Source organism: Panthera pardus, unplaced genomic scaffold (genome assembly GCF_024362965.1).
Source record: "Panthera pardus isolate Hobbes unplaced genomic scaffold, ASM2436296v1 HiC_scaffold_13, whole genome shotgun sequence".
NCBI classification, from domain to species: domain Eukaryota; kingdom Metazoa; phylum Chordata; class Mammalia; order Carnivora; family Felidae; genus Panthera; species Panthera pardus.
Genome location: NW_026526688.1, coordinates 114947255 through 114967424, shown reverse-complemented (window position 1 = coordinate 114967424; position 20170 = coordinate 114947255). Strand labels below are relative to the sequence as shown.

General features: G+C 37.4%; 1 long non-coding RNA gene across 1 annotated transcript in view; it reads left to right on the top strand.

Annotated features, from left to right (window-relative positions):
- Positions 1-18861, top strand: part of LOC109247789 (uncharacterized) — a 53995-nt gene extending 35134 nt beyond the window's left edge. The window contains exon 3 of the long non-coding RNA XR_008421721.1: positions 18288-18861. This is a non-coding gene — a long non-coding RNA (uncharacterized LOC109247789). The remainder of the gene's footprint in view (positions 1-18287) is intronic.
- The last annotated feature ends 1309 nt before the right edge of the window (positions 18862-20170 follow it).

The window sequence follows — 20170 nt, the reverse complement described above, 5'->3', positions numbered from 1 at the left end:
TCCTTGTGCCACATGGGAGAAGCAGTCTCCCTGCTTTCAAAGCATTTGGTAGAGGCCATACGGCATCCCCACAGGCAAAGGTCCCGGTGGACCCCAGAGAGCAGCCATGTTTGCTGGTATTGGGACAAAGATGCCAGAGTGTGGTGAAACCTGAGGCTGACTGTATGTTGTGATTTGCCATAATCTCTGAACCTCTGCCACTGCACATTCACACAAATGTTTTCTAGGGCAAGCCGGCACCCAGCCATTGCTCAGAGAGACCCTCCTCCAGAGAGTTGGCAGGAATCCAAGCTGCAGGGGTTTCTGAAGTGTGGGGTTTTGAACCCCACCTGAGATAAAACTCTGGAGGGAGGTGCCACCTGGCAGCTGTCCAAGGACAGCTTGGACATAGACAGGGTAAAGGCAGGGAGTGGATGGAGGCCTGAGACAAAGGAGGGGTGCATGATTGTGGGTTGGTGAGAGAGCAGAGTTCCTGTGCCAGTGACTAGGGAGCTGCGGAAACCATTTCCACCTCTCCTGTGCATGCACATACTCACCACGCTGACCCACCCCAGTAAGCTAAGCAGTGACACCTAGTGGAGAACAGAGCCATTACACCAAGCCTCACCCAACTGTGCCCTCCAAGCACATTCCCTAGAAGACCAGCACAAGTCACTCCACTTAGTGTATGGACTATAAAGGGCTTCATAGTATCAGTTCTAGGGGAAACTGGATGTAACTTCATTTGGGTTTCATTCTGTATGCTCGTTCATTTATTGGTTCATTTTCTTTGCTTCTGTTTTTGCTTAAATTGTTTTATGTTTTCTTTCTTTCTTGGATACAGAAAGAAATTTTTATTTTTTTACTTTATTCTTTTATTAAAAAATTTTTTTAATCTATTCAATTTTCTTTATTTCATTTTATTCTATTTTTTTAATTTTTAATTTTTTTTCTTAATTTTCTTTTCTTTCCCTTTTTCTCTATTCTGTCAAGCTTCTTTCAACAAGCAGACCAAAATACACCTAGGATACAGCTTCCTTTAATTGATTTTTTGTTTTGTTTTTAATTTTTAAATTTTATTTTATTAATTTTTTTCTTCATCTAAAATGACAAAATGAAGGACTTAACTCAAAAAGAATAAACAGGAAGAAATGACAGCCAGAGGCTTAATCAAGACAGATGTAAGCAAGATGTGTGAACTAGAATTTAGAACCACAATAATAAGAATACTAGCTGGGGTTGAAAAAAAGCATAGAGTCCCTTTCTGCAGAGATAACAGAAATCAAGTCCCTTTCCGCAGAGATAAAAGAAATAAAATTTAGTCAGGATGAAATTTAAAATGCTATAACCAAGACGCAATCTCAAATGGATGCCACAATGGCAGAGATGGATGAAACAGAGAAGCAAGTTGGTGATATAGAAGATAAAATTATGGAGAATAATAAAGGGGAAAAAAGGAGGGAAACAAAGGAAAAGATCATGATACAAGACTTAGACAATTCAGTGACTTACTATAAAGGAATAACATCCTAATCATAGGAGTCCCAGAATATGAAGAGAGAGAAAAGGGAGCAGAAGATTTATGTGAGCAAATTATAGTAGAAAATTTTCCTAATCTGGGGAAGGACACAGACATCCAAATCCAAGAAGCCCAGGGAACTCCCTGGCTTTTTTTTTCTCAACAAAAACCGACCATCAACAAGGCATATCATGGTCAAATTCACAAAAAACACAGACAAGGAAAGAATCGTGAAAGCAGCAAGGGAAAAAAAGTCCTTAACCTATAAGGGAAAACAGATCAGGTTTGCAGCAGACCTATCCATAGAAACTTAGCAGGTCAGAAAGGAGTGGCAGGATCTATTCAACGTGCTGATTTGGAAAAACATGCAGCCAAGAATTCTTTATCCAGCAAGACTATCATTCAAAATAGGAGAGATAAAGAGCTTCCCAACAAAAACTAAAGGAGTTCATGACCACTTAACCAGCCCTGCAAGAAATTTTAAGGGGGACTTTTTGAATGGAGAAAAGACAAAACAAAACAAGAAAGACCAAAAGCAACAAAGACTAGAAAGGACCAGAGAACATCACCAGAAACACCAACTCTACTGGCAACACAATGGCACTAAATTCATATCTTTCTTTACTTACTTTAAATGTCAATGGACTAAACACTCCAATCAAAAGACATTGGTTATCAGAATGGATAAGAAAACAGGACCCATCTATATGCTGCTTACCAGAGGCTCGTTTTAGACCTAAAGACACCTGCAAATTGAAAGTAAGAGAATGGAGAACCATCTATCATGCCAACGGTCATCAAAAAAAAAGCTGGAGTAGCCACACTTATATCAGACAAATTAGGTTTTAAAATAAAGACTGTATCAAGAGATGAAGAAGGGCATTATGTCATAATTAAGGGGTCTATCCACCAAGAAAAATCTAAAAATTGTAAATATTTATGTCCCCAAAGTGGAACAACCAAATATATAAATCAATCACAAACATAAAGAAACTAATTGATAATAATACTATAATAGTAGGGGACTCAACACCCCACTTACAACAATGGACAAATCATGTAAGCAGAAAATCAACAAGGAAACAATGGCTTTGAATGCCACACTGGACCAGATGGACTTCACAGATACATTCAGAACATTTGATCCTAAAGCAGCAGAATACACATTCTTCTCGAGTGCATATGGAACATTCTACTGAATAGATCACATTCTGGGGCACAAATCAACCCTCAACAAGTACAAAAAGATTGAGATCATACCTTGCATATTTTCAGACCACAATGCTATGAAACTCAAAATCAGCCACAAGAAAAAATTTGGAAAGACCATGAATACTTGGAGATTAAAGAACATCCCACTAAAGAATTAATGGGTTAACCAAGAAATTATAGCAGAAGTTTAAAAGTACATGGAAGCCAATGAAAATGAAAACACGACAGACCAAAACCTTGAGATGCAGCAAAGGCAGTCATAAGAGGGAAGTATATAGCAATCCAGACCTTCTTAAAGAAGGAAGAAAGGTCTCAGGTACACAACCTAACCTTACACCTAAAAGAACTGGGAAAAGAACAGCAAATAAAGCCCCCAAACAGCAGAAGAATGGAAATAATAAAGGTTACAGCAGAAATCAATTATATAGAAATAAAAATAACAGTAAAACAGATCAATGAAACCAGGAGCTGGTTCTTTGAAAGAATTAACAAAATTGATAAACCCCTAGCCAGATTGATCAAAAAGAGAAAAGAAAGGACCCAAATAAAATTAAAAATGAAAAAGGAGAGATCACAACAAACACTGCAGAAATATAAACAATAATAAGAGAATATTATGACCAATTATATGCCAACATATTGGGCAATCTGGAAGAAATGAACAAATTCCTAGAAACATATAAACTACCAAAACTGAAACAAGAAGAAATAGAAAATTTGAATAGACACATAACCAGTAAAGAAATTGTATCAGTAATCAAAAATCTCCCCAAAAATCAAGACTCCAGGGCCAGATGGCTTTCCAGGGGAATTCTACCAAACATTTAAAGAGGAGTTAACACCTATTCTTTGGAAACTTTTCCAAAAAAAAGAAATAGAAGGAAAACTTCCAAACTCATTCTACAAGGCCAACATTACCTTCATTCCAAAACCAAAGATGCCACTAAAAAGGAGAACTACAGACCAATTTCCCTGATGAACATGGATGCAAAAATTCTCAAAAGATACCAGCAAACTGGATCCAACAATACATTAAAAGAATTATTAATCAAGTGGGATTTATTCCTGGGATAAAGGGCTGGTTCAATATCCACAAATCATTCAATGTGATATATCACATTAATAAAAGAAAGGATAAGAACTACATGATCCTCTCAATAGATGCAGAAAAAGCATTTGACAAAATACAGCATCCTTTCTTGATAAAAACCCTTAAAAAATAGGAACAGAAGGGTTCTACCTCAAGATCATAAAGACCATATACAAAAGGCCTACAGCTAATATCATCCTCAATGGGAGAAAACCTGAGAGCTTTCCCCCTGAGGTCAGGAAGACGACAGGGATGTCCACTCTCACCACTGTTTTTCAACATAGTACTGGAAGTCCTAGCCTCAGCAGTCAGACAACACAAAGAAATAAAAGGCATCCAAATTAGCAAGGAGGAAGTCAAACTTTCACTCTTTGCAGGTGACATGATACTCTATGTGGAAAACCCAAAAGATTGCACCCCAAAACTGCTAGAATTGATCCACAAATTCAGCAGAGTCACAGGATATAAAATCAATGTACATAAGTCGGTTGCATTTCTATACACCAATAATGAAACAGCAGAAAGAAAAATCAAGGAATCAATACCATTTACAATTGCACCAAAACCCATAAAATACCTAGGAATAAACCTAAGCAAAGAGATGAAAAATTTATACACTGAAAATTACAGAAAGCTTATGAAAGAAATTGAAGAAGACACAAAGAAATGGAAAAGCATTCCATGCTCATGGATTGGAAGAACAAATATTGTTAAAATGTTGATACTACCCAAAGCAATCTACATATTCAATGCAATCCCTATCTAAATAAAATCAGCATTCTTCACAGAGCTAGAATAAATAATCCTAAAATTTGTATGGAACCAGAAAAGACCCTGATTAGCCAAAATAATCCTGAAAAAGAAAACCAAAGCTGGAGGCATCACAATTCTGGACTTCAAGCTGTATTGCAAAGCTGTAATCATCAAGACAGTATGGTACTAGCAAAAACAAACAAACAAACAAACAAAAAAACAGACACATAGATCAATGGAACAGAATAGAGAACCCAGAAACAGACCTACAAACGTATGGCCAACTAATCCTTGACAAAGCAGGAAAGAATATCCAATGGAAACGACAGTTTCTTCAGCAAATGGTGTTGGGAAAACTGGACAATGACATGCAGAAGAATGAACTTGGACCACTTTCTTATACCATACACAAAAACAAACTCAAAATGGATGAAGGACCTAGGGGCGCTTGGGTGGCTCAGTTGGTTAAGTGTCTGTCTTTAGCTCAGGTCATGATCTCACAGCTTGAGTTTGAGCACCACATCAGGCTCTGTGATGAGAGCGCAGAGCCTGCTTGGTAGTCTCTCCTCACTCTCTGCTCTCCTCTCTCTGCCCCTATCCTGCTTTTGCTCTCACAAATTAAATAAAATTAAAAATTTTTTTAATGGATGAAAGACCTAAATATAAGACAGGAAGCCATCAAAATCCTAGAGGAGAAAACAGGCAACTATCTGTTTGACCTCAGCTGCAGCAACTTCTTACTTGACATGTCTCCAGAAGCAAGGGAAACAAAAGCAAAAATGAACTATTGGGACCTCATCAAGATAAAAAGCTTCTGCACAGTGAAGGAAACAATCAGCAAAACTAAAAGTCATTCGACATAATGGGAGAAGATATTTGGAAACGACATATCAGATAAAGGGTTAGTATCCAAAATCTATAAAGAACTTATCAAACTCAACACCCAAAAAACAAATAATCCAGTAAAGAAATGGGCAAAAGACTTGAATAGACACTTTTTGAAAGAAGACATCCAGATGGCCAACCGACACATGAAACAATGCTCAACATCACTCACCATCAAGGAAACACAAATCCAAACCCCAATGATACACCACCTCACACCAGTCAGAATGGCTAAAATTAACAACTCAGGCAACGACAGATGTTGGTGAGGATGCAAAGAAAGAGGGACTCTTTTGCACTGCTGGTGGGAATGCGAACTGATGCAGCCACTTTGGAAAACAGTATGGAGGTTCCTTAAAAATTTAAAAATAGAACTGCCCTACAACCCAGCAATTTCACTACTAAGTATTTATCCAAAGGATTAGAAGGGGCACAAACACCCCAATGTTCATAGCAGCACTATCAACAATAGCCAAAGTATGGAAAGAGCCCAAATGTCCATCAACTGATGAGTGGGTACAGAAGATGTAGTGTATGTATACACATATACACATGTATATCTACACACACACACACACACACACACACACACACACACACACAGGATGGAATGTTACTTGGTGATCAAAAAGAAAGAAATCTTGCCATTTGCAGCAATGTGGATGGAACTAGAGTGTATTATGCTAAGCAAATTAAGTCAGTCAGAGGAAGACAAATATCATATGATTTCACTCATATGTGGAATTTAAGAAACAAAACAGATTAACATAAGGGAATGGAAGCAAAAATAATATAAAAACAGAGAGGGAGACAAACTGTGAGAGACTCTTAAATACAGAGAACAAACTGCGGGTTGCTGGTGGGGTGTTGGGTGGGGGGGATGGGCCAAATGGGTGATGGACATTAAGGAAGACCCTTGTTGGGATGAGCACTGGGTGATATATATAAATGATGAATCACTAAATTCTATTCCTGAAATCATTATTACACTATATGTTAACTAATTTGGATTTAAATTTAAAAAAAAATAAAGAAAATAAATAAATCTACAGTGACTTACAAACAAAAATAATGTGTAATGTGTAGCTTTATAATGTGATTTTGTACTTACATTTGAATATAAGTATGTCTCACAAGCACATATGTCTATACTAAAAATCATTCTAACAGTGGAAAGGCACTAGAATTTAATTTAATAAGTAAAGGCAGCAATTTATTGGAATGTGTAGTTCTAATAGTGACAGGAATGAGTTTATTTGAAGATGTGTACAACTAAACACCCAGTGCAGTGAAATTGAAAAGAAATCAACTATTAAAAGATTATGAAGAGAAAACCTGGGTTTCCAGTTTGGCACACAAAGAGCTTAGAAGTTGCCACTCAGTCCTAACAACAAGTACAAAGCTGAACAAGTGTAAAAATCAAGAACTCCTCTTAAATTCTTCAGAGAAGTGAAGTCACAGAGCAAGCCACTCCCCCCAAAATTGGAGAGACATACACGCAGATACAAATACAGTCACAACTTACCAGACAAGAAATCTCCTGGGATTATATGACTGTCCATGTAATATATGAAATAATCAACGACAACAAAAAACACTCCTGGAACTATGAACAAATGGGATTTTAAATTTAAAACACATAACCATTTACATTAGCACTCCCAAAAATGAAATGAATGAAATAAATCCAACTATATATATATATATATATATATATATATATATATATATATATATGATCTATATGAGGAAAACTATAAAACTTTGGTGAAAGATATCAAAAAAACTAAATAAATGGAGAGATGTTCCACATTCATGCACAAGACTCAATATTCTCAAGATGTCAATTCTTCCCAACTTGAATCATAGATTCAATGCAATTGCAATCAAAAGCCCAGCAAGTTATTTTGTAGGTATTGACAAACTGATTCTAAAGTTTACATGGAGGGGCAAAAGACCCAGAATAGCCAACTCACTTTTGAAAGAGAATGGAGTCAGAACACTGACACTACTTGACTTGAACACTTACTAGAGAGCTACATTAACCAACACAGTGTGGTACCGGTGAAAGAATAGACAAATAGATCATTGGAAAAGAACAGAGAACCCAGAAGTAGACCTACATGCGTAAAGTCAACTGATGTTTGAAAATGGAGCAAATCTTTTCAACAAATGATACTGGAACAACTGGTCATCCACATGCAAAAAAAAAAAAAAAAAAAAAAAAATCTAGACACAAATCTTACACCCTTCACAATAATTAGTTAAAAATAGATCATAGACCTGAATGTAAAATGCAAAACTATACAACTCCTGGAAGATAATATAGGATAAAACCTAATTGACTTTGAGTATGGAGATGACTTTTTAGACACAACAAAGGCACAATCCATGAGATAAATCATTAATAAGCTGGACTTCACTACAATTAAAATCTTATGCTCTGTGAAAGGCAGTGTCAAGACAATGAGAAGACAAGCCACACACTGGGGGAAAATATTTGCAAAACATACATCTGATAAAGGACTGTTATCCAAAATATACAAAGAGCCCTTTTTTCCCCTTCTAGAATTATTTGGCACATTTGTACATGAAAAGAATTAGAAACTATTTGTTACATCTAAAATACACACACAAACACACATTATAACTGAAGCATCTATCTTTAGCATCTGAAATATGAGCTATTGGATAAGGCTGTAATCGTAGATAGCACATCAGTTCCCAAACTGAAAGATTCCCTTATTAATCTCAGAATTGCCATGGGAAATGCTAGTTGTGCAATATTAACCATCTCTCCTAAGGGAACACTCTACCAATGCTTAGACATGACATTTATCTTCACTAAACACACATCCTTTGCCAAACCTGTTTGAAAAACAATTCATTTGGAAGGTTTAGTTGATCAATCTAGTATGCAGCCAAGACACCTGTCAGTCCTGCAGTCAAAATTTGGAGCATGTTTTTAAGCCAGACTGGATCCCATATATAAAAAGGTAACTGTGAGGTGCGCCTGGGTGGCTCAGTCGGTTAAGTGTCCAACATCAGCTCAGGACATGGTCTCACAGTCCTTGAGTTCAAGCCTCAAGTTGGGCTCTGTGCTGACAGCTCAGAGCATGAAGCTAGCTTTGGATTCCGTGTCTCCCTCTCTCCCTGCCCCTCCCCCACTCATGCTTTGTCTCCCTCTCTCAAAAAATAAACATTAAAAATTTTTAAAAGGATAACTGTGAACTAAATCTTAGTAAAACAATCTATAAGAACCACATAATCAAGATGAAAATTTCACTGCTGAGCTAGGTTAAAATTACATCCATATAAAAGGGACAGAAAAATTTTTTTTTGTTGTTTTTATGGTCAAAATAAACCAACCAAACTCTTTAATCTGCTCCCTTCTCTTCAACTAAAGAATTCCTCTACTGTGTAGTACAGTTTAGTGGTTAAGACTACAGGTTCTGGAGTCAGATTCTCTGCATTTAAATGGCACTTCCCACCACCTACTAGCTCCACACCCTGGACCAAGTGATTTAACTTCTTCAGGGCCTCAGTTACACCTTCTGTAGAAAAGGGCAAGCAATACAACTAGTTTCATAGAGTTGTTGAGGATAAACAAGACAATACAAGTGAAATGATTAAAAGGGTATTGACACAGAAAATACTTACTAATTATTATTGCTTGATATTATTATAATTCTTCATTTAGTTTCCCAATTGTTCATCTATGTCTTCCAACTCAGAATATAAAATTGCCGGGCACCTGGGTGGCTCAGTTGACTGAGCATCCGACTTAATATTAGCTCAGATAGTGATCTCATAGTCGTGAAATCAAGCCCCGCATTGGGCTCCATGCTGAGTGTGGAGTCTGCTTGAGTTTCTCTCTCTCTCTCCCTCTGCCCCTCTCCCCCACTCTCTCTCTCTCTCAAAATAAATGAACATTTAAAAGAAAGAATATAAAATTGCCATTAAGTGGGAATTAGGTCTCTCTTGCTTATGTCCCCACAACTAGCACAATACTCTGCATAGCACGGGCTCACTATGCGTTTCTTAGAAGAAAGGAGGGTGGGAAGGATAGAGATAGGAAAGAGAAGAGTGGAAAGAAGAGAAAGAAGTAGGAAAGAGGAAGGGAGAGGCAAGGGCAGGCAAGGCAAGAAGGAAAGAAAAAAAGGGAGTAAAACTGAAAATGTATAGTGAGGAGTAGAAAACCAATAATAATACACCATGATTTCCTATTTGTGAGTAGAACTCTATTAATTTCACAGGTAACTTGATTGTTCTTCTAAATCTACTTATTTAATACTTCTGATATATATGTTCAGTCACAACAGTCTGAATACATTACAGATATGCCTTCTGGTTTGCTTTTAAAATATTTAATTCACTTAGTTCACACACAAATACTGAAAACTACGAGGGAGCATATAGAATGAAGCATAAATTCATGTACACGGGCAAATTCAGAGTTTAGTTCTTTTTTTTTAAGTTTATTTATTTATTTTGAGAGAGCGGGAGAGGGGCAGAGAGAAATGGAGAGAGAGAATCCCAAGCAATCTCCACACTGTCAGCACAGAGTCTGATGTGGGGCTCTATCCCACCAACCCTGAGATCATGACCTAAGCCAAGATCAAGAGTTGGACATTTAACCAACTGAGCCACCCAGGCACTCCCAGAGTTTAGTTTTTAGATTTGTTTACCTCAAAGCATTTCCATGGGTAGGTATTGACCAAACAATTAGGTAGTTTAATTTGTTAATTCAAAAGCTTTATAATAATCTTAACAAGAAATAATAAGATTGTTGTACTGCTTAAGATATTTAAAAATCTTTTTGGAATCGATTATTTACCGCATAGTGAAATTATAATCATACACAGTAATAAAAATGAATAACAATAATATAATAAAATGTAAAAATACATTAAAAATGGTCATTATACTGCTAATTTAGCTAAATCTAATTAGAATGAATTTGAATAGTCTAAATAATCTAGTTTGGCTGACTAGTTAATAGTCAGTTTTTCTCTTTGCTTTGTATCTGATAAACTTAGTACAAAGGTACTTGTTTATCATTTGAAGTGACCTATTTTTCATGATTTTCCAGAAATGCTAATTCCTATAGAACAAATATCTTCTAAAAATATTTTCAAGTATTTTCTCAAAATTTTATGCTCTACTGATAGAATCTTTTTATTCACTAAATAAACATTTTCTTGTTTGTATTCGTGTGTGGGATAGTTCCTTTTAAAACCACTCTAATTATCCAAATATTTATCTTACAAGTGAGATCATAATTTTTGTGGCTGTTTCATTTACTATGGAAAGAATACAGTGTTTTACTACAAAGGACACCAAAAAGCCCTTTAATTCTAGAACTTCTTGCCCTTGTGCCATAAAAACAGGCTAGGAGTACGGAGGAAAAAAGATTAGAAGGCAGTGTTTATAATCGTAGACAAAACTATGCCCTACACTAGCTACAAAAAATAACTCTTTTTAAAAACATCACACTCAGAGCTATGATTTTCAACCCCTTAATTTAACTTTGTTTTGCCTTTGAAGGCAAAAATGCCTTGAACTCTAAGTGGCTTTTAGATTTTAACTGTACTCTCTCATTGAATCTTTCAAGTCCCAAAGTCACTCTTTGTTGGATTATAGGTAACATTTGTAAGGGAGGCCCCTCACATGTATGTATGTGTTGTTACCAAGTACCATTTCTAGAGCTAATTTCCATCCTAGGAACCAAAGGGTGAGGTCATAATACACCCAGTGGGTAGAACAAAGGCTCTGAGAGCAAAACTGTGTTGCTTTCAAGATCTCTTATCTTTCTCACAAATTTTTAAATGTACTAAATAAAAGTGGAAAGGAGGAGAAGGTGGAAAATGATTTTTTTTTCTTGGCATATAAAAGATTGGGCAAACATCTACATTAAATCTCATAGGAAGTCTAGGTTATTGGATATTGATGTAATGACTACAAAGGGAAAAAAATGTTATCAGGTAAACATTAAAATAAATTACCAAAAAATGTGACCTGCATAAGTGGTTCTCAGCCCCAGTACATATTAGTATCACCTGGAAAGCTTTTAAATTATATGAAATGCCTGGGCCCCACCTTCCTAAGATTCTGACAAAATTATCTGCAGTGGGGCCTAAGCACTGGCGTTTTTCAAATCACAGAGATGGTTTTAATGTGCAAGAGGGCTGATAACACAGATCTACATCTAACCAATTAAATACTTGGGCAGATTTTTAACCAAAGGAAGTGGTTGCTTTAACACCAATAAACCCTCACAAAGGGCCTGCACTTGCCAGGCACTGTGTTAGGCTTTGAGAATGCAAAAATATTTGAAAATGAAAGACTTTGAAAAATAAGAACACAAATGGCACGAACAATGAAAATACTTACTCATAAGAAATGAGGATCAATGATTCTAGGATTCAGGTCAACACTAGAGTTAGGAGTTCAAACAAAAAGAGGAATTATAAGTTCAGAGTAGATGGCCAAAAGCCTCCTCTCAGATTTATGCACAATTTTTAATAAAAATCCTGAGATTAAAAATGTCTATCACGGGGTGGGGGTGGGGGGGCCTGCATGGCTTAGTCAGTTAAGTGTCTGACTTCGGTTTAGGTCATGATCTCTCGGGTTCATGAGTTTGGCCCCACTTAGGGCTGACAGCTCAGAGCCTGGAGCCTGCTTCAGATCCTGTGTCTTCCTCTCTCTCTGTCCCTCCCATGCTCGCTGTCTCTCTCTGTCCTTCAAAAATGAATAAATGTTAAAAAATTGGAAAAAAAAAAGTCTATCACTTAACTATGAATAAGCCAAGAGACCCCTCATAAAACAAAGGAGACAGAAATCACAAATGCTGAAAAGCAAGAAAATGCAAAGAAACCAGTTCATGGTAGTGCTTTTTGGTAGAGAGAGAGGCTGCTTACCAGCAATAGAAAAGTTGAAGTGGTGAGGTGACTTTGAACAATTAAAATTGAGGAAATCCCCATCTTCCTCAGCCAGAAATTTAATATGGCTTTATTTCTCTTGGTATATAAATTCTAAGGAAGCATAACAATCCATATTGAACTATAAAGACAAAAAGATAATCCATAGTTAAGTGAAATTACTTGTAGGTTATTAATAAATGAATTAAAAACCTTAATTTGATCCATAAAGGGACACTTCCACAAAAGCTGAGAGCTTGACTTAAAAAAAGCATAAACAATAACTTGGGCTTTATTTTATTTATTTATTTATTTATTTATTTATTTATTTATTTATTTATTTTAGAGAGAGAGCAAAAGAGAAGGAACTAGAGAGAACACACAGGTGTATGTGAGTTGGGGGGCAGCAGAGTGTGAGGGAGAGAGAGAATCCCAAGCAGGCTCCACACTCAGTGTGGAACCTGACATGGGGCTCAGTCCCACAATTCTAGGATAATGACCTGAACTGAAGTCAAGAATCAGTTGTTCAACGGACTGAGCCACCCAGGTGCCCCTCTTGGACTTTATTTGAATACCCAAACAATAAATATCAGTGCTGGTGTTACGACCCGCAGTAATGGATATTGGTCTGATTCCAAAGTGAGAGTTAATAATTGTGTTTCATGAGGAAAGTCTGAAGAGTACATATCACCTGCTATAAGATATTGATTAAAAATACATAAAGTTTGGGGTGCCTGGATGGCTTAGTTGGTTAAGCATCTGACTTTGGCTCAGGTCATGATCTCGGGGTTCATGAGTTAGAGCCCTACGTCAGGCTCTGTGCTGACAGCTCAGAGCCTGGAGCCTGTTTCAGATTCTGTGTCTCCCTGTCTCTCTATGCCCCTCCCCTACTTGCGCTCTCTCTCTCTCTCTCTCTCTCTCTCTCAAAAATAAATAAACGTTAAAATTTTTTTAATACATAAAGTTTTCCTCAGATTTAAAATTAATCTCTATGCACCAGCCACCTGTAAAAAAAGCATTCTTCTTGAGAAAATTGTTGCACTTACCTTTACTCTCCTTGTCCTTCATTTCTTGAGAATTGCAATGCTTTTTCAATTATGAGTTGTATGAAGAAGTTCTTACCAACTGATATCTTTACACAGTCCACCACTTCTGTATGTAAGTTGTTTACTATCATCCCCACCACTAGTAATAATAATGATTTTGATGAGGAAACAATTCACTGGGCTCTATTGTATACCAGGTCCTTGTCCTTCGTGCATATTAAGCATTTTTATATATTATCTCACTTAATCTTCATGATTAACTTATTTATTCATATTTTAAGAATGGGAGGATTATGGCTAAGCAAGATTTAAAAATTTGCCCAAGGTTGGGGTGCCTGGGTGGCTCAGATGGTTAAGCATCTGACTTCAGCTCAGGTCATGATCTCGCAGTCTGTGAGTTCAAGCCCTGCATCAGGCTCTGTGCTGACAGTTTGGAGCCTGGAGTCTGCTTCAGATTCTGTGTCTCCCTTTCTCTCTCTGCCCCTCCCCTGCTCACGCTCTGTCTCTCTGTGTCTCTCAAAAATAAATAAAACACTAAAGGTAAATTTTTTAAAAATTGCCCAAGGTTACAGAATTAGGAAGTAGCAGAACTAAAATCCAAGTTCTTTAGTTTTCTTTTTCTTTGTTTCTTTTTTTTTTTTTCCAATTTGGAAACCTAAGACATTCCAATAATACATGCACACTGTAAGAAAATCCTAAAATATAAAAAAGTCAGCAAGAATAAAAAGGCATAGCCGTGAAAGATAACTGTTGAAGTATGTTCTGTGTGTTACCTTCCCATCTTTTTGTTGTACTTGTACACCAGTGCCTGTGATCTCAAGCACCAAGCTCGGCAACTGCTCTATGATTCCTTCTATGTGTATTCAAAACCCATCCTTTTAGGGATTCCTGACCATTCTCTATTCTCCATACCTAGTGCTGTAGGCAGAAGTACACCCAGATGCACAAGGAGTTACATCTCCTTTCCTACCTCCCCTGGGATCGTCATTCTCTGTACGCTGTCTCCTCCTTGCCAAAAGAAAAATTGGCAAAAGAAGCAAAACTCAAGTGACCAAATCATGAATTTCTTTGAAACACCCCAAAATAACACAACAAATCTCTGGGTTACAATGTCTCAGGTCTGTGTGTAGAGACAGAAGTTGTTATCAACCCAGGCCTCTGAGAATGGGTAGTGTAAAAGCCTTAGAGTTCAACAGGAATCTAATGAAGTATGATTTAATCTCTAATAAAAACATACGCGCGCGCACACACACACACACACACACACACACACACACACAACTTATAAATGCCTCCCTAGTGTCTTTCTTCTTGGGTCAATATTTCTGGAACACAAATTTCAGAAAGTATAGATTGCTGTGACTTCTTTGAAGGACATTTTGGAAATAGCTATAAGAATGTAAAATATAATTACTCTTTAATCAGCAGTTTCATTTCTAGAGATCTTTTCTTCAGACCTAACTGAAATACGTACACAAAAAGTATACACAAGGGTATCAGTAGAGCATTGTTTGTAATTGAGAAAAATTAGAAAGCACTTACATATCCATCAGTGAGGGACTATTGTGGGAGCATAGAAGTGGTGCCCACCCTCATAGAAGTTCATTCCAGTGGATGTCTGACTTACCCTGCAGAAGCTGTCTTAGCCTAAAGCACTCACTCTGTGAGTTTACATTCTGGAACCACTCCACTGCTACCTCCGATAGTATCACTGAGAGATCATAAGATTAACTATTTTGTAATGCTGGCACAGCAGGAACAACTAAAGCTAAGTTGTGTCATTATTTGTTTCCTTTAAATGTTCCAGGAGTGCCATAAAATTAACCCACCTTTAAATTTTTTTTCGACTGCAACTCTTAAAATATGCTTTTCTCTCCCCAAAGTGGCAAGGAATTCACATTCTCTATTTGCCTTCCAGATTCCCTCGCAGTGTGACAGTGGCAGCTGGGTACCCATATCACATTGTTTTTAAAAAGTTTATTTATTTATTTTGAGAGAGAGAGGGAGACAATGAAAGCATATGTGAGTGGAGGGAGGGGCAGAGAGAGAGAGAGAGAGAGAGAGAGAGAGAGAGAATCCCAAGCAGGGCTCGACCGCATGACCTGCGCCGAAATCAAGAGCCAGATGCTCAACCAACTGAGCTACCGAGGCACTCCCCAAATCACATTTTAAAACACCAGAGCCACCACTGAGGTCCTTCCCGAATGTCTGTGGTCTTCAGAAATTGGGGAAGCATGTGGAAAAGAGTGAAATTCCTCTCAAGTCATTCTCCGCAAGCACAGAGTTTCAAGAACAAGGATTACAATGTGAGCTGTACCCTGAACAGCAAACATTTCAGAATCTGAGCAAAACATATCTCTTGGAAAGTAATTGACCAACATCTATTGTAAATCTTTGAATGGGGATTATAGCTGGCCATTGAGTGTATGTTCTAAAAATTGTCTGTCCTTTTTCACTAATGCAACTAATTAGGGAATGATAGGAAATGTCAGATAAAAATCAACGTCTAGACTATATACTTACTTTAAATAAATACAATTTTATTACCTTCATATAGTGATATATATGGAACTGTCACAAGAATAATGCCAAAAATTTTAATAAGGGTACCCTGTTTGTTTATTTATTTAGAGCATGCTAGCACATGCCCATGCGGGAGGAGCAGAGAGAGGAGAGAGAGAATCCCAAGTAAGCTCCATGCTCAGAGCAGAGCCCAGTGTGGGGCTTGGCATGGGACTCGATCCCACTCTGTGAGATCATGACCTGAGCTGAAATGAAGAGTTAGACGCTTAACCCACTCAGCCACCCAAGTGCCCCTAGAGTATCTTGTTTTAGATTAATGCATTAACTATATGTAAATTGGACTCCTAGCATTTGAAAACAATTTGTTCAAAACAGTCCCTAAAATCTTACACCCACTATAAATTTCTATGTCAAGCCATTTTGATAGGTCTTGAAGAAAAACTTCAGCATAACCAAATTCACTGTTTTCACAAATTCAGAATTAGTGACAATTTAGAAACTTAAGGTTGGAAGAGACCTAAAGTTTATCTGGTCTAACAATCCAATACTCTGTAACATCCCTACCAGTTAGTAAGCATGTATTTGTTGAGCGTATACTATGTGATAAGCCAAGGGTTTCTGAAGAAAATCTCTAAAAGGAGGAACTCCCACCTCACAAAGCAGCCCATTCCTCCTTGGGAAGCTCTAACAATTAACCATGAGCTGGCAGCTGCAACGTATCCTCTGAAACTGTTCTTACCACATTTGCCACTGACCTCCCTACTGCAAAAATCAGTGTCCTGTTTTTAATTTCATATTGCTTGAACTAGCTGGAGCACTTAACACTAATAACACACCCTTTTTTTGAACTTCTCATCTAATCTCTTCTTCCCAGATTAGATCAGATCCCCTAGTTATAACCTATTATAGCACCCTATACTTTGCTTACAGAACACTTATGAGAGTTTGTAAATAAATGCTTAAGAGCATGGACCTTGATGCCAGACTGCCTGGATTCAAATCCTGCTGTAACACACACCGCCTGTGTGACCTTGGGCAAGTTTTTTTATACTTCAGTTTCCTTATCTATAAAACAAGAACAATAATGGTATCTACCTCATGGGTTGTCGAGTATTAAATAAGTTACTATTTATAAAGTGGTTAGAACACTGTAAGTGGCAAGTACAGAGCACTATGTGTTTGTAAGATAAATGGATGATTTGATTAAATTCTGTGGGTCTACTAGATTGTAAAGTCCGGAAGGATAAGAAATCATGTCTACTCCACTTACCATTTTATGTTCACTACCTAGTTCTGTGTCTTTTGCATCAAAGTGTTTGTTGAATGAGTGAAGGAATAAGTGTACAAGTGGAGGAAGAATCAAACAATGTAACTGATATAGATTTTATTGTCTCATACGGAAAGAGTGCACCCATCCAAAGCTTACCCCATATCTGGCCCATAATGGTCGCTCATAAACACCTATTCTAGACAATTTCCCTGGAATGTTCCCTTCTTCTTGAAAGCCCTCTGCTGACTGCCCTTGGTCTCTTCCTCTGACTTTCACATTTCTGATTACACGAGCTGAGCTTTGAGAAATGCTTCTGGCCCCTTCAATCTTGGCAACATGCATAGATACCACTTTCTAGCATTTTGAATGGGCTCCCTCCTTGCCTTCAGTTTTGCTCTTGCGCTTGATTTTGGTGTTTCCCCAAATCCCAAGATCCACAGCTGCTGTGTATTTAAGCTGACACAGGAACCCAGCTCTCTGACTCATGGTGTATGATGCCATTTAGACTCTAGCAATATGCAGTTCTTGGATAGAAGGTTAAGAAATTTGGCAATCTACTACTCAGAGTACTTTTTATTTTCCTCTTAATTTCTCTGAGCTAGGATCTTTCCATTTTGGCCAGTGAAAGGTGTGGCTCCTATTCAAGTTTTGCCTTGTGTGCATTTGATAAAATCAGCTTTACATTTGCAACTTTACTCTGTTTTGTTCTTGTTGTTGTTGAGTTTTCTGTCATCTTTTAAAAGGAGTACTTTATAGCATTTCTATCCTGCCAAACACTGGGACCATACTACAAATTATTTGGCAAAAGGGAAGATTATAGGGGTACAAAATCAGCACTGCTATGAAGTGGTGGCAAAGATCCTCATCGTTTCTAGGTTAAGAGATGATACTAGGATGTGGGAGGAAAGGAATATCAGCAAGTAGATTTTCTCTAAAAACCTTGGAGTCCTCATGTAAACATTTAGTCATAGGGCTGTGAAAATGTGCCCACTGTAAAATAGCTAGGTCAGAAGGAAAATTTGAAAGCTTACTACATCACAAATTCATGAGTATCAAAATAACTTTATCCTTCTGTGTTTATTTCCTTTAGGCAGAATGATTAGTAGAAGTTGGTTGAGGAGGTTCACTTCTTGGTCCTTGAAAGTCAAGAGAATTAATACAACAGAACCATCGGAAAACTAAGGTCAAAGATCACAAAAAGGACTCTCAAAAAGGGCTCTTCAAATAAATCATTTCTATCTCAATTTACCCTCTGGATAGTTATCAAGAAAACAAAACTAGACATGCTTACTATGTACATATAAGTAGATTCTATTTTCCCAGAAATAAATCCTTCTCTAAGACCATAAATGTGATAGTAGAGTTGACTCCAAATTATGCGGGGTTTTAAAAAACATTATTGAGATGTTCAAACCCTTCCAAATACACCCAGACATGCACACACACATACATCACACTTCAAGTTAGTATCTGACTTTGTTGTTGTTGAAGATCTATCTAGTGATACTATTTGCTGTTGACCTGCTTTTAGGGTAAATAGTTTAACATTTTGTACCAAAGAGATGCAACTCAGTGGGCTAAAAATAATGAAGTCTATTTTTCTCATTTAACATTCCCACAGGGTGAGTAAGGCGGCTGCTGTGCTTTACATAGTCACTCAAGGATCCAAGTTCTCCCCAGCTTTCTAACTTACTTCGCTTGCCTTTTTGAACATCACACTTAGCTGGCATACCTCCTATCTTTTTTTTTTTTTTTTTTTTTTTTTTTTGGTCTCTCCTCTGTTTTGAGTGGGCTTGTTCTCTCTCATCAACCCTACATCAAAGGTTAAGGGCACAGGGTTCAGTCCTTGGATCATCTCTTTTTTCCATATCATTCACTCCCTAGGTGATCTCATCCCGTTTTGTAATGTTAAATAACATCCATATGGACGACTTCCAGATAAATACCCTTAGTTGGGATCCTTCTTTTGACCATATTTTTAGTAGTCATTTAACACCTCACTTGGAATCTAATGGGCATCACAACTTTGACATGTCCAAAACTGAGTTCCAGATATTTCCCCTCTAAACCCTCCTACAGTCTTCTCAACCTAAATTAATGGTAGTACCATTTTTTAAGTTCCTCAAGCCAAAATCTTGATGTCATCCTTGACTCTTCTTTTTTCTATCTCATACCTCATATCCAGTCCTTCCACAAATCTTGGCTCTACCTTCAACATACATCCAGAATACAACAGCTTCTCCTCCCATTGCCTTGTCTATACCTGTATTTGGTCTCATTTCACTTCCTATAATGGCCTAATACCTAGTCGATGTTTCAAATCTCCCTTCCCTGCCTTATTTTTGTCCTTAGCACTTATTTGTAACAAACTGTACATTATACTTATTCACCTGTTTTTATTGTCTATATGAGCTCAAGGAGGGGGCAAGAACTCTGGTCTCTTGTTCACTGAAATATCTCCAGCATTTAAAATGCTACCTGCAAAGAGTAGATTCTCAGTAAATATTAGTTGTAAGAATGAATGATTCATGTTTCTCCCCCATTGTCTAGGGAGGCATGTACATGTAGTGTTTCAGGTTCTAAACATCATCACTACCATTTATATTCTGTTAGGGAGACCTTAGATAATGGTCATATCTAGCTATATGGGAGTTTGGAAATGGCACTTCTAGCTTGTAAGCTATGGCCCACCTACAACTCTATAATTTAGAAAAGGGTGGAACAGAATTTGGTGGACAACCGGTAGTCTCCACCAACCTGTTATTTACGCAACTCATTTTATTCAGAATGACAACAAAACCCACTTTGGAGTCCCAGAAGTAAATTACAGGCTGAAGGCAGACCAAGCTGTTCAATAGCATGCAAACCTAAGAGTATTTTATAAGCCTTTTATCACTAGTTTGCTCCTTAAAGCATGGCTGAGGCAAATCCCATTTGAAAGACTCTGCCAAGTCCTAGATAGTCTTACTAACT